This window comes from Nesoenas mayeri, assembly GCF_963082525.1.
Source record: "Nesoenas mayeri genome assembly, chromosome: 25".
NCBI classification, from domain to species: domain Eukaryota; kingdom Metazoa; phylum Chordata; class Aves; order Columbiformes; family Columbidae; genus Nesoenas; species Nesoenas mayeri.
The window spans coordinates 2,268,017-2,282,355 of NC_137549.1; positions in this window are offsets into that span (position 1 = coordinate 2,268,017).

The window sequence follows — 14,339 nt, forward strand, 5'->3', positions numbered from 1 at the left end:
ATTATTCCAAGACTGGACCTTTAAAAGTACGGAAAAAGATACATCTTCTGCTTTAGATGATTAAAGAAAGTACTTTCAGGTAAGAAATTTTGTGCTAAGTGGTAAACTGGGTTCTTAATGTAACTTTAAAGACTGTGCCTGAGGGTGGGATTTACATACATGATCAGAGCATGAAAGAGAGTGCAATAGGTGTAACGAAGCATTTAACAGGAAAATACTGTTGTTGGTTAATTCTGTCTCGTACACGAATTGGAGCTGCGCTGCCCTGCAGTGCAGGCTGCTCATTCTTGCTGGAAACAACACATTTCATATTACGAAACCAAGGGGAAAAGCTCATTATTGAAGTGCCTGATCTGAGTATCATAAAGCATCTCACCCTGGCCCATTTTCTGCCAGAATTGCCTAACCAATTGCAAATGAATCATCCATTGATTTTGAAGATATCTGTAATGCAGGAGTAGGTTATTTGGTAGTTAAACTGAAGATCTGCCTCATTTCAGAATTTCGCAGAGTCTGAGGGATACCGTCTCTTCTTGATTTGGACTTTACTATTCATCTCAACGTGTCTTTCGATCTGACTACAACAGGGAGGAACGGGGCCCTATTTCTTCAAACTTGACTCTCATTTCTCCTGGAACATGCATAGACAATTCAGTACAACGACAAAGCTGATTACAAATAGAGATGTAATTGACACCAAAAGGATGCAAACTTCCTGATCATTTCAGATACACAAAGCAGGAAAACACTTTTACCCAAAGCAAAAGGAAGACCATCTTACTGAAAATGCATTATCCTCCTCCTGTATTGCCCGATTGCAGCTTTCGACACCAAAACCCACAACAGAAAAACACCTCCTAAAAATCAGGAGCCTGCTACACTGCAGAACTGCAACCAGAAGAAGCGGCAGTAGGGCTAATGTCCAACTTCACTAGGACCGAAAAGAACACCCATGTCTTTTACCAGCCTTCAGTTTGACAATAATCACAGTATCTTCTTTCTGGTGCAGCTCCTGGGACTCTGGGAACGGTGGGTTTGCTCCCACTCGCGGCTGTTCCCCACTCCTTCCGCCAGCTCTCCTTCCAGCCCAACGTCTGGACAAAACCCATCGGAACATCAAAAGAAGATAAACAGACTTTATAGACTCTTGGGTTTCTGTTTTAAGAGCCTGACAATTATGATGCAACGATTTCTAAGTCGCCTGCCAAATCTCGAGTCTCCACAGCCCCTTGGGGCCTACAGTACAACCTAAATTCCCCATGGAGGCTGTTTGAAGGTGGGAACACCTGCCACGCGCCGTCTGTCCCCTTGTCCTCTGGTTAAAACCAGGTCCCTTTGGTCTCGTCTTTGGTGATTCAGCAAAGGCACCTGAAGCCGGGACGGCAGGAGAGCAGGCAGCCCAGGCACATGCACCCACACTAGAGAATTCTTTTCAGACTACTCAGTAAATGCACTGTTAACCAGTGTAGCTCCATTTGGGTGACACAGACATAACCCATGGGACTGGCTGGGGAATCTCAGAGCTTCAGTGACCAATGTTTTCAGGGCATCCCCGACTCTTCCGCAGGCTGCATGAACACAGTTCTGCCCAAAACTGCACAGTTATAGAGCAGAAAGTATCACAGTATCACAGTATGTTTGGGATTGGAAGGGACCTCAAAAGATCATCTAGTCCAATCCCCCTGTGTATATGTAGAAGCAAATTGTGTAAGTATAGGCTTAGCCTGCGATACACTCAACACAGGCACTATGAACAGGGTTCCAAAATAGACAGGGACTGGATAATGGCTCAGAAAAGACAGATAACCCAAGCAAAGTGTCTGAATTACAAATTGCTTCACAAAGCTTGAAAGACACCAACCTCCAAAGTGCTGGGAAACTTTCTCAGCTGTTAGAAATCTCAGCTCTAGTCGGGAAAAGCATCAGGACGTCAGGAATACCGAGGAGAGCTACAGAGAGAAATTACACCTTGTTCATCCTTCAGCAAACATTTCTCAGTTCCAGAGGGTTCCCCTACCATACAGACACAATCACAGAGTCACAGAATGTCAGGGGTTGGGAGGGACCTGGAAAGCTCATCCAGTGCAATCCCCCCATGGAGCAGGAACACCCAGATGAGGTTACACAGGAAGGTGTCCAGGCGGGTTGGAATGTCTGCACAGAAGGAGACTCCACAACCCCCCTGGGCAGCCTGGGCCAGGCTCTGCCACCCTCACCCCAAACAAGTTTCTTCTCATATTAAAGTGGAACCTCCTGTGTTCCAGTTTGCACCCATTGCCCCTTGTCCTGTCACTGGTTGTCACCAGCAGAGCCTGGCTCCATCCTCCTGACACTGCCCCTTTCCATATTGATCCCCAGGAATGAGTCCCCCCTCAGTGTCCTCTTGTCCAGCTCCAGAGCCCCAGCTCCCTCAGCCTTTCCTCACACGGGAGATGCTCCACTCCCTCCAGCATCTTGGTGGCTGCGCTGGACTCTCTGCAGCAGTTCCCTGTCCTGCTGGAACTGAGGGGCCACAACTGGACACGAGATTCCAGGTGTGGTCTCCCCAGGGCAGAGCAGAGGGGCAGGAGAACCTCTCTGACCTACTGACCACTCCCTTCTAACCCACCCCAGGTACCATTGGCTTCCTGACCACAAGGGCCCAGTGCTGGCTCATGGTCACCCTGCTGTCCCCAGGACCCCCAGCTCCCTTTCCCCTACACTGCTCTCTAATAGGTCGTTCCCCAGCTTACACTGGACAGCAGTAAAATCTACCGCAGGAGCCTCCTTTGCAATGACACAACTCAGGATTCACCATCCAGAACTCAATATCTCTGGCAGGAACACAAAAAGATGCAACCTGTGCAGCTCGGTGGCGAGCACAGCAAATAAGTCTTCCAATTTGCTTAGGGGGAATATTCTTCAAAGTCCTAAGGAAGTAAACAGCCATTATCTAATCTATTCCCATGTGCAAACTATAGATAGTCAGGATCACCTTCCTGGAAGATTTCTTTATCTCTAGATATCTTTACAGGTCGCAAACATTCAGGAAAGTGGACAGTAGGAAGCAACGTAATTATCTTTTGCAATTTACACGGGCCAAGTTCTGAAGCCGAAGACAAGTGTGTCAAAAATGCCCTTTGAGCACCCATGGAAAAGCACAAGCAGGACTGTTTCTCACTGAAAAGTTCCTTATGCCTCACCAAGCACCCCACGCTATTATAATTTTGTAATAACATACAGGACAAAGCCCTGAATACAGGTGTAACAGAGACAGCCGCTCACACAGAGAGTTCAGCAAGAACAAAGGGAAACCCCACCATTGCAAAACACCCTCCCCTACCTGACACCAAACTGATCAGCGACAGGATTGCACAGACAGCAAAATAATAAATGCTGGAAGAACGGCATTAGGTTTGTTGTAGAAAACACACGTAAGGAAGAAATAAAGAAGAAATATTCTGAGAAGTATCAAGGCTACACCATGGGACAGGCAGCGCTTCAGCACTTATGGAGCCCATAGTGTGACAAGATCAGGTGCTCAATACACGGGGTGTATCAAGAAGCTGGAGCCAATTTGAAATCCCTACTGCTTCCATCTTTTGCAAACACCCTGTATAAATCCACAAAGCTCCTCTAAGTTGACTTTCAATTGGACTTTGTGCAGCCCTGTTCACTGCATTGACTTGGCTAAACCTTGCCTTTCCTGACTATTTTTTTAAACTTGGTGGTTTTATCTGAATCTTTAGAGCTCAAAGGAGGGAAGCATGGAAGAAAAATGGCTATGCTGGCCAGCAGGAATGTGGCTGCAATGCCTGGACCACAGAGCAGGAACGCTGCTGTCCGCAAACCCCTCAGGGACATCGTGACACATGGTTTCACCTTCAGAGGAGAACAGTTAGAGAAGCAGCACGGTATCCAGCAAGAAAGGGAACTGCTTGTTCCCCAGGTAAACGGCTAAACATCTGGAATATGGTGTCCAGTTGTGGCCCCTCAGTCCCAGCAGGACAGGGAACTGCTGCAGAGAGTCCAGCGCAGCCACCAAGATGCTGCAGGGAGTGGAGCATCTCCCGTGTGAGGAAAGGCTGAGGGAGCTGGGGCTCTGGAGCTGGACAAGAGGACACTGAGGGGGGACTCATTCCTGGGGATCAAGATGGAAAGGGGGAGTGTCAGGAGGATGGAGCCAGGCTCTGCTGGTGACAACCTGTGACAGGACAAGGGGCAATGGGTGCAAACTGGAACACAGGAGGTTCCACTTAAATATGAGAAGCAACTTGTTGGGGTGAGGGTGGCAGAGCCTGGCCCAGGCTGCCCAGGGGGGCTGTGGAGTCTCCTTCTGTGCAGACATTCCAACCCGCCTGGACACCTTCCTGTGTAACCTCATCTGGGTGTTCCTGCTCCATGGGGGGATTGCACTGGGTGAGCTTTCCAGGTCCCTTCCAGCCCCTGACATTCTAGTATTCTGTTACCCTGAAAACATAACCACTGTTTACATCTTGAAAGAGCTATTCTGCTGCTTTGCCTTCAGAATCTATTCCCAAGCTGAACGTTAATGTATAGGGACAAAAATACTCATGTAAATTTATTATGTGAATAGAGGAGATAAGGATGGAGGATAAATGAGACAGAAATATTTATGGGTGTTTGTAAGGACCTCAGGCTGCAGAAGGGCTTGGGCCTTTCTCCCAGGGCATGGCCAGGGGGGTGACAGGTCTGTGTAACACCGGGAGATGCCACAGGATAAAAGGAGATAAAGCTACTGGAGAGCGTACACCAGACAGGACTGCATTAGCCACTGTTACTGCTTATACTGTTAACATAATATAAAGATCCATAACAAAAGATAAGATTACAGCTGAGTTTTCAATTTGCTTTTAAAGAAAGAATCACAGAATCCCAGAATGTCAGGGGTTGAAGGGCCCTGGAAAGCTCATCCAGTGCAATCCCCCCATGGAGCAGGAACACCCAGATGAGGTTACACAGGAAGGTGTCCAGGCGGGTTGGAATGTCTGCACAGAAGGAGACTCCACAACCCCCCTGGGCAGCCTGGACCAGGCTCTGACACCCTCACCATCAACAAGTTGCTTCTCAAATTTCAGTGGAACCTCCTGTGTTCCAGTTTGCACCCATTGCCCCTTGTCCTGTCACAGGTTGTCACCAGCAGAGCCTGGCTCCATCCTCCTGACACTCCCCCTTTATATATTTATAAATAAATATATGAACGTTTTGGTTTTGTTTTAAACTTACACTGGAGTTTTTCATTTGCCTTTTGACTAATCTTGACTATTCCTTCTCACCACCCTCCTCCCCTGCCTTAACCTCAGTGCAGCAGATCCTGGTAACATAACCTCTGGTCTTTGCTGTCAGAATTCTGAACCAAATAGCACTGAAATTCCAACTTCTTTCCAAATTCCAACATAGAACTCACCAGGTTGTTTCCTCCTCCCCTCTACCTCATGAAGCCGTTCATTTTAGGAATAGCCAAGAACTCACTGGGATACTTTCAGCATTTTGCTACGACAGGCAAAAATAATCCCTTTAATAAGGCACCAATCTGAATTAGAGGTGTCTCATGGACTAGAAAGCGGTTCCTAAACCCTCTGGTGGGTACGAGATAACCACGATAAAGAATTTTAATGCCACTTGTTTTTGCGCTAACACTGGGATTCACCACAAACCCGTTGTTCTTACTGTTTATAGAACAATATTATCTCTCATGGATCATTGTCCAGGCTGAACAAGTTCGATGCTTTTAATCCTGTGTTGTATAGGGCAAATACAAGTAGCTATAGCCAGAGAAATGGAAAACCTTTCCTTGCACGTTCCTGTTTCTGACTAGAAGCTGTTTCCGAACAGGATCTCTGAGTATTGAGCATCAACACCCGCATTTTTTAATCCCAATTTCTGCTGTTGGTCGCTGTGCTGTTCGAGGTCACCTCACTCCTCTCATTCTGGCTACCAAGGTTTTCCCAGTTCTTAATTACACCAGAGACGGTCCATTGTCTGCAAGTGGATTATATGGGTTTGAGGTGCCAGGGGTACAGACATCCCCGTGGTGCCTCTGGGGCAAGTTCGTTAGCTCTGCCAGGTCTCATTAACTTACCTGCAGCACCGCGCTAACGACCTCGCTCCAGAACCAGCACAGCTATTCCTGCAGAGACCTTCCTGGTGCAGCCAGTTTTCCCAGGGTTAATTAACCTCCAGTGCCACGGGGGAAATGATTAATGAATGTGGCAGCACAGCGCTGTAAGGAGCCAGTCGCACTGCTGCTCCATGCAAGCTGCTTTATTTTCTCCACTGGGCTACGGCTGAAATAATTAAAACCAAAGAAATGTCTTTGGAGATCAAAATGCTTGTCCCATATTGCTGTGAAGCAGTTGGGGTCAAAAAACAGAGTCCTCTGCGTGTTTATAAAGGTTCCCTACCCTTTCAAATTGAAGAGCCATTGTGTTCTAGCCCTACTTTGCTCCATACTGAATTTGGGTTACGACTGCATATTATGCATGCGAACCTTTAACTGATTTTGCATAAGAATTCAATTATTCAAGAATTCCGTGGGCAAATCAGCAGTTTCTTACCTATTTGATGTTTCCCATACCCTGATCTCTTCCACTTTACCTACAACTACCTGTTGCAGCTGCAAAAGTGAGAAGCTCAGACGTGAATTTTACTGAACCTTTCTTATGCAGAAGTAAATAATTTTAACAAAGAAAGCTCAGATTAACACGACATGGGCTCTTTTTTAAACACCTGTATTATATTTAATCTCTTAATCTCAGTTTCCAGTGCTTTGTTTTTAAAAAACCCTTCACACTAAAGATCACGATACTGCAACTGTAGATTTTCCTTCATGTATTTTTTCTAACATATTTTGAGTATTGCCACTAAAGATTGAATAAAATTTATAGATTAAAAAAACCCTTTGCACCCAAATTCTTAACGACATGTACCATTATTGTCAGCACGCTGAGACGGAGGTTAATCAGCTGGTTCCAGTCTCCCGCCTGAAGGGAAAACACGAACCTTTTCAAGTTCCAATTCAGCTTTGATATGTTCATTTCCATTTCCTGGTCCCGTTCGCCACCCTGGCGTCACCCGCTCGCTCACGTCCCCTTATCTCTGACAACATCACCCTTGCCCGACAGCCTCCTCTTCCCCATCCTCCTGTTGCTTCTTCATCATTTTAAGGCTTTTTAAATTATCAAGTTAATTTAACCACAGGTGGGACTCATCTGAAATGTATCAATTAAGAACATTTCCTAAGAATGTCCATCAACGGCCAAAAAAGGGAAAAAAAAAAGCATTAAGTATTTCCTTATAGTTGCAGCCCATGAGTCTCCTATTGACCTATTGCAGCCTATTGAGCTACTGCAGCCTATTGAGCTACTGCAGCCTATTGACCGTCACTCCCTCCGCCAAAGGAACTTCCTACAAAACCCAGCACCCCCTACACCTCCATTACTTTAAACTCCTTTTACAGATTATCTTAAACCTGCTCGCTCCAGCCTTAACTGACGCAGAATCTCCAACCACATGGCCATATTCTGGTACAAATCCTGAATGTGAATCTCTTCTTATCCGCGGCCAGTTCTGCTTTATTTCTCCTCTATTCCCTACCTTTCTCACCTATTTCTCTTACTTTTCTCAACGTCCTTGTCTTTCCCCTAAAACCACAACTTCCAGCAGGATCTCCCCTTTGTTTTCACATGAAATAAGAATTGTTTTCAGCTCTGAGTAGTAGTGAAAGAAACAAACCCACAATCTCCTTCCCTTTGTAATCACCAACACCACGTTCTCCGGTTCCCTCTCCTCACTCAGATTTTGTTCTCTACATTCTTCAGAAGCCGGTTGAAAATTTGAAATTATTTGTGCAGTTTTGTTTGTCCATCAACGACTCTCAACTTTCTGGCTTTCAGATCACAGAATGGACTGGGCTGGAAAAGCCCTCAGAGCTCATCCAGTCCAAGCCTTGGTCCAACTCCAGCCCATTGACTAGATCATGGCACTAAGTGCCATGGCCAATCTCAGTTTCAAAACCTCCAGGGCCGGTGAGTCCAGCACCTCCCTGGGCAGCCATTCCAATGCCTGACCACTCTCTGCACAGAATTGCTTTCTCATCTCCAGCCTCAATTTCCCCTGGCAGAGTTGAAGCCCATGGCCCCTTGTCCTATTGCTGATGCCTGGGAGAAGAGCCCAATCCCCACCTGGCTACAACTGCCCTTCAGGTAGTTCTGGAGAGTGCTGAGCTCAGCTCTGAGCCTCCTCTTCTCCAGACTAAACAAGCCCAGCTCCCTCAGCCTCTCCCCATAGGGCTTGTGTTCAAGTCCCTTCCCCAGTCTTGTTGCTCTTCTCTGGACCCGCTCCAGCACTTCAGCCTCGTTCTCCTCATTAGATCTACCAGCCAACATTTCCTACGAAATTATTTCACATCTGCTGCCCACCAAGGACTAAATTAACTTTGGAATTCTTCAACTTTTTTGAGGAACGTATGTTGCTCACTTGCTCCAAGAGCAGCTCGATTCTACACTTTAAAAGCAGAAAGGCAACATTTGAGTCTACAGCCCAATAAGAAAACATCATCTTTTTCAGCTCACCGAGAGAGCTGGGTTGATCTGCCTTGGTGAAAAGCTGAGAAGTCTGGGAACCAACATTAACCTTGTCTCAAACTTTGGTCATGCTCGGTTCAAAGGCAACAATTTTCATACACCCCTTCTTCTGGGAGACCCCTGTCCCAGCACAAAAAGCAGAAAATACCCAAACAAACATTAGAAGTTGCAAATCAAAGTCCAGCAAGCAAGCTTGCTTACCTAGATCTCCGGCAAACATCTTCCTTACCCAGCACAAATGACTTACTAACATCCGTACCTTGTGCTCCGCTTGCCCGCTCCCGCGTCGCCAGGCTGCTCCGACCGCCGCCAGCGCGGGCTCCGGGCTGGTGACACTCACCCACGTCAGGATGCAAATCACACAGCTCTTCTCATGGGGTTTGCCCAGCAAAAAACAAGTACTGGTTCAACCAGTTAAAACATAAGGGCAGAAAAGGCACCGAGTAAGGCCGGCTTCGCTGTGTCTTCAGTCAGCAGGTACGCAGAGCAGTGGGCCCACATTCTTCTTAGTCTTCCTCTTGCTGCTGATCACAGGATCCCAGAATGTCAGGGGTTGAAGGGCCCTGGAAAGCTCATCCAGTGCAATCCCCCCATGGAGCAGGAACACCCAGATGAGGTTACACAGGAAGGTGTCCAGGCGGGTTGGAATGTCTGCACAGAAGGAGACTCCACAACCCCCCTGGCAGCCTGGGCCAGGCTCTGCCACCCTCACCCCAACAAGTTTCTTCTCATACTTAAATGGAATCTCCTATGTTCCAGTTTGTACCCATTGCCCCTTGTCCTGTCACTGGTTGTCACCAGAAGAGCCTGGCTCCATCCTCCTGACACTCCCCCTTTCCATATTGATCCCCAGGAATGAGTCCCCCCTCAGTGTCCTCTTGTCCAGCTCCAGAGCCCCAGCTCCCTCAGCCTTTCCTCACACGGGAGATGCTCCACTCCCTGCAGCATCTTGGTGGCTGCGCTGGACTCTCTCCAGCAGTTCCCTGTCCTGCTGGAACTGAGGGGCCACAACTGGACACAAGATTCCAGGTGTGGTCTCCCCAGGGCAGAGCAGAGGGGCAGGAGAACCTCTCTGACCTACTGACCACCCCCTTCTAACCCACCCCAGGTCCCATGGGCTTCCTGGCCACAAGGGCCCAGTGCTGGCTCATGGTCACCCTGCTGGCCCCAGGACCCCCAGGTCCCTTTCCCCTACGCTGCTCTCTAATAGGTCATTCCCCAGCTTACACTGAACCTGGGGTTGTTCCTGCCCAGACTCAAGACTCTACACTTGCTCCTGTTATATTTCATTAAATTTTTCCCCACCCAGCTCTCCAGCCTGTCCAGGTCTCTGGATGGCAGCACAGTCTTCTGATGCACTTACAGAAGCTCTTCTGGTTGCCCTTCACATCCCTCACTCCAGCGGAGCTTTGTGTTTCCTATGCTCAGACACTCCTGTATTCCTCCTGGCCAATCATCCCCACCTTCCCGATACTTCCATCCCGTGTTGGAGCTCGATCCACAGTTCCATGTTCATCCCTGCTGCTCTCCTACCTTCCCTAATTGCCTTCACGCATGTCGGGATACACCAAACTGGTGTTTGCATGATGTCCTGGAACATCAACCAGCTCTTTGGGCTCCTCTCCCTGCCAGGACAGTCTTCCATGACATCTCACCAAGCAGATCCCAAACCTACTCTCTGGAAATTTAACAAAAACTCAAGAACTTACATGCACATTTGGAAATACCGTGGCTGTTTCTGCCATATTCCTCTTTCAGGAACCTGGAGATGTTTCCCTACTATAGCTGAAGAAACCTGGGTTGAACTGCAGCGCCTGTTGCCGGATTAGTCCCAAAAATGAGGTGTTGTGTTAAGTTACCGGTGCAAAAAGCAGCAGAGATAAAAGCACAAGACCTCTGCAGACTCTGTCCGGCATTCACCCCGTGGCTGCGCTGTTAATGAGGTAACATTCCTTCATTACTTCCAGGGCAGGGTGAGGTAATATAAACCTTGTCCTGACACTTGGGAACATTGAGTTTTCTGCTCTCAAATGCTAACTCTACAAACAAACAAAAAATTTCAACAACAAAACCACTGGAGACCACAAGATGATGGTTTTGATAAGGCACAAGAACTCCATGTTCTGCTGTTACTGTGTAAAACACTACAGAGCATGCTGCATCTTAGTAAAAACATCCAACCTGACCAGTGTCCAAGTACAGCAACTGAGGCATCCAAATACCAGAACATCTCCACAAAATACATAAGGACGCATATTCCCAGATCTACTTGTGTTTCTTGAGAGAGCACAAATATAAAACGCAAGAAGGAGGGACCTACAAAATCCAAACGAGCTACTCAGCAACTTCTTTGGACTTTTTCCTTCATTCTTCTACTGCTTGTGATCTCCTCCAGCCTCTCTGCAGAAATAGCAACCACCACTTGATAGAGCTGGGGAAGAAAATCCAGTTACTGGCTTCAGGCCACAGTGAGTCAAGAATTCAGGTTGGAAAATCAGACAAACAAATCAAGAGGGAGGGAACTTCCAGCTGAACCGCTCAGCTCTCCTTCCTCCGAATTCATTGGTACCGAACACAGCAAGAGTTGGGCAGTGTTGGCAAGACATTCTCCTTCAAACTGAGCTACAAGATGGGAAAACTGCTGAAGAGTCTCCAAGTAGAAATGCTGTTTATCCCCAAAGACACTACCAACAAGCAGTTTGTATACCACTGAAGCATTTCCACAGATTTTGGAAGGAGAAAGGGACAAAAGGGAATCACACACTGTGAGAATACACACTGAACAAACCTGAAAACTTTAAGCATGAGGAGCAATAACTTTGTGAGGTCTTGAAAACTCTTCCAGAGGCCAGTTCTGGCCCTACAACCTGTGCACAGAGGTTCAGATGCTTGAGAAACAGAAAATATTTGCCTGGACCTTTTGATACAAGACACACCCCAGACATCTTTTCTGCTGTCAAATGAGATTGTCATAGAATCACAGAATAGTTTGGGTTGAACGGACCTTAAAACTCATCTAGTTCCACCTCCCCTGCCATGACAGGGACATCTTCACCACCTCAGGCTGCTCAGAGCCCTGTCCAGCCTGCCCTGGGATGTCTCCAGGGATGGTTCATCTACCACCTCTCTGGCCAACCTGGGCCAGGCTCTCACCACCCTGAGGGCAACAATTCCTTCCTCATGTCCAGCCTGAATCTCCCTCCTTTAGTTTAAACCATCACCCCTTGTCCTGTCACAACAGGCGCTGCTTAAAAGTCTGTCCTCTTTCTTATCAGCCCCTTTTAACTCCGTAAAGGCCACACTAAGGTCTCCCTGGAGTTTCTCCAGCTGAACACCCCAACTCTCTCCCCTGTCCCCAGCAGAGCTGTTCCAGCCTCGGGTCATTCCTGTGGCTCCTCTGGCCCCTCTCCAGCAGGTCCCTGTGTGTCTGTGCTGAGGACCCAGAGCTGGACCAGCACTGCAGGGGGGTCTCACCAGAGCGGGGTGGAGGGGCAGGATCCCCCCAAACCTGCTGCCCACAGGGCTGGGGATGCAGCCCAGGATGTGATCACCTTTTTGAGCTGCCATCACATGTTGCCAAGTCACGTTGAGCTTCTCATCAACCAACATCCCCAAGTCTTTCTCCTCAGGGCTTCTCTCAATCCATTCTCCACCCAGCCTGCATTTGTTCTTGGGATTATCCCATTTCATGCTTGGGATTATCCCATTTCACGCTTGGGATTTCAACTGATGATCACTATCCCTGTTACAAAAGAATACATATAAAGCCTCAAAAATCTTAACTCTAACTTAAAAACTGGGATATATTACAAGCCGGTAGTAGGTTTCCAAGTCATACTGAGGTCACATTAAAATACCACACAGCTCTCAAGAAAGCCTCATTATCTGGTTCTTCGTTACCTGGTTCTTCAGCCCTTTCAAAGCATAAATACTCCAAAATCATCGCATGGCTCTGGTCCCTCCTAATCTGTCCTCTAAGAATCACCCTTCGCAAGCCCTTCTGTTCCCTTCCAGGACAGCTCTTCCTCTCCTGCCCTGCAGCCTCTGGCCTTAATTCTGCCATTTATCACAGCTTTTAATCTCCGTTGCATGTAGAATTCCTACGTCCCTGCAGTCCAAAGCCCTAATTTGTACAGTCAACCCCTACAATGAATCAAGCGCTCCATCATCCTTACCCTTATCTCTCCCAGAAATGGATCATTTCCCCAAAGATGCGCTTTCCAACCCACGACACCAGCAACCCTGAGCATTCACCTACACGAAGATGTGTCTGACTTCTCTGCCACAGATCCGGCAAAAATAAACCATCCAAGTGGAATGGGATCATCTCGACTGCCAACGCAGAGTAGAAAAACGCTTTTCTAGCAGCTGGGATGGATTTGTGTGCATGGATTTGAGGGAGACATCCCATATCCCGGCCTCGCACACCTACATATTGCAGAGCACAACTTTTCACACAATCCTCGCTCTCCTCCCTTGTGCGCGAAACACACGGGCTTTAATTACTTTGTTTGCGCTGGCTTTGAATTTCGGTATCAACAGCTCCATCAGTTTCCCAGGTATTTGTTCCCACAAACTCCCCAGGCTGTTCCAAAGCTTAGAGGAAAAATAAAAGACGACATTTAATTAGTCTAAAATTAAGATGTTTTAAAATTATACTCATATACCTCTAAAACCAGTACGTGCTCTCATTATTTTTCATTTCAAAACTTAAAACCTTATCTGAGAACAACATCTACATTGCCAACATTACCGCAAAAATACATTAAAACATTGAGAAAGGAACAGCAACCAACAGAAAGCTGTCTACAGGATTAAAAGGATTGTGACTCACTTTCCACAATCATCACTGCTTAATGAGTAATGCAATCAGCATAGGAGGAGGGCTGTTTAAAAAGATTTGAATATGAATTATTCTTGATTAGCACAGGTAATTGAAGAGCCCTGTATGAATGGCTTATAAAGCAGAAAGTAAAACTCAAGCTCTTCCACCGGGCACCGTCTTTCTCTGTTCTTTGCTGGAACAGCATCTACCACCAAGAGAATCCATCTCCAACCGAGCTTTACCCATCACAGAAACAAATCACGATGAGACGGTGCATTATCTGTCGTGATGCTGAACCCCGCGGCCACACCGCATTATTTATCTGGTGACTGTGGCGTTACGGGACGGTTTCTTAATTTGATGTACATTTTAACAAGCAATCCTGCTGAATGCAGACTGTTCATTGCAGACTGCGGTCTTCTCCGTCTTCTAATTAACATGGACCCTCGTTAAGCTGCAGATTCCACCTCCTGCTCTGCTAACGAGGAGTCCCCGCTGCAGGGACAGTGACAGGTAACTCAATCACAGCATTCACCCCACACTGGGCCAGTCGCTCTACAACACATATATTAATTTACCTTCAGCCGCAGGGACAGTCACAGGCACCCAGATCCCGCTGCACAAAGCCCCGATGCGTGCTCAGCGCTTGTGTTTAAAATACAGATACTCAGGGTCACTTTCTCCTGGCTTCGATTCACCACAAATAACTTGCCAAGAGAACAAAATCACATAGAAATTATTATTGCAGGATATCTGCCTCCATGCTTTGACTTCAGCATCACCTCTAAACAGGAACATTTCTCAGATCTTTGCTTTGAAAATACGAAACACCAACTCTGATACAACATCTTTCGGACCCTCCAGAAGGAAGATGTCTCTCTTATATGTATGAAGAAAGGCAGACGAAAAATAAGAAAGCCCAAAAAGAG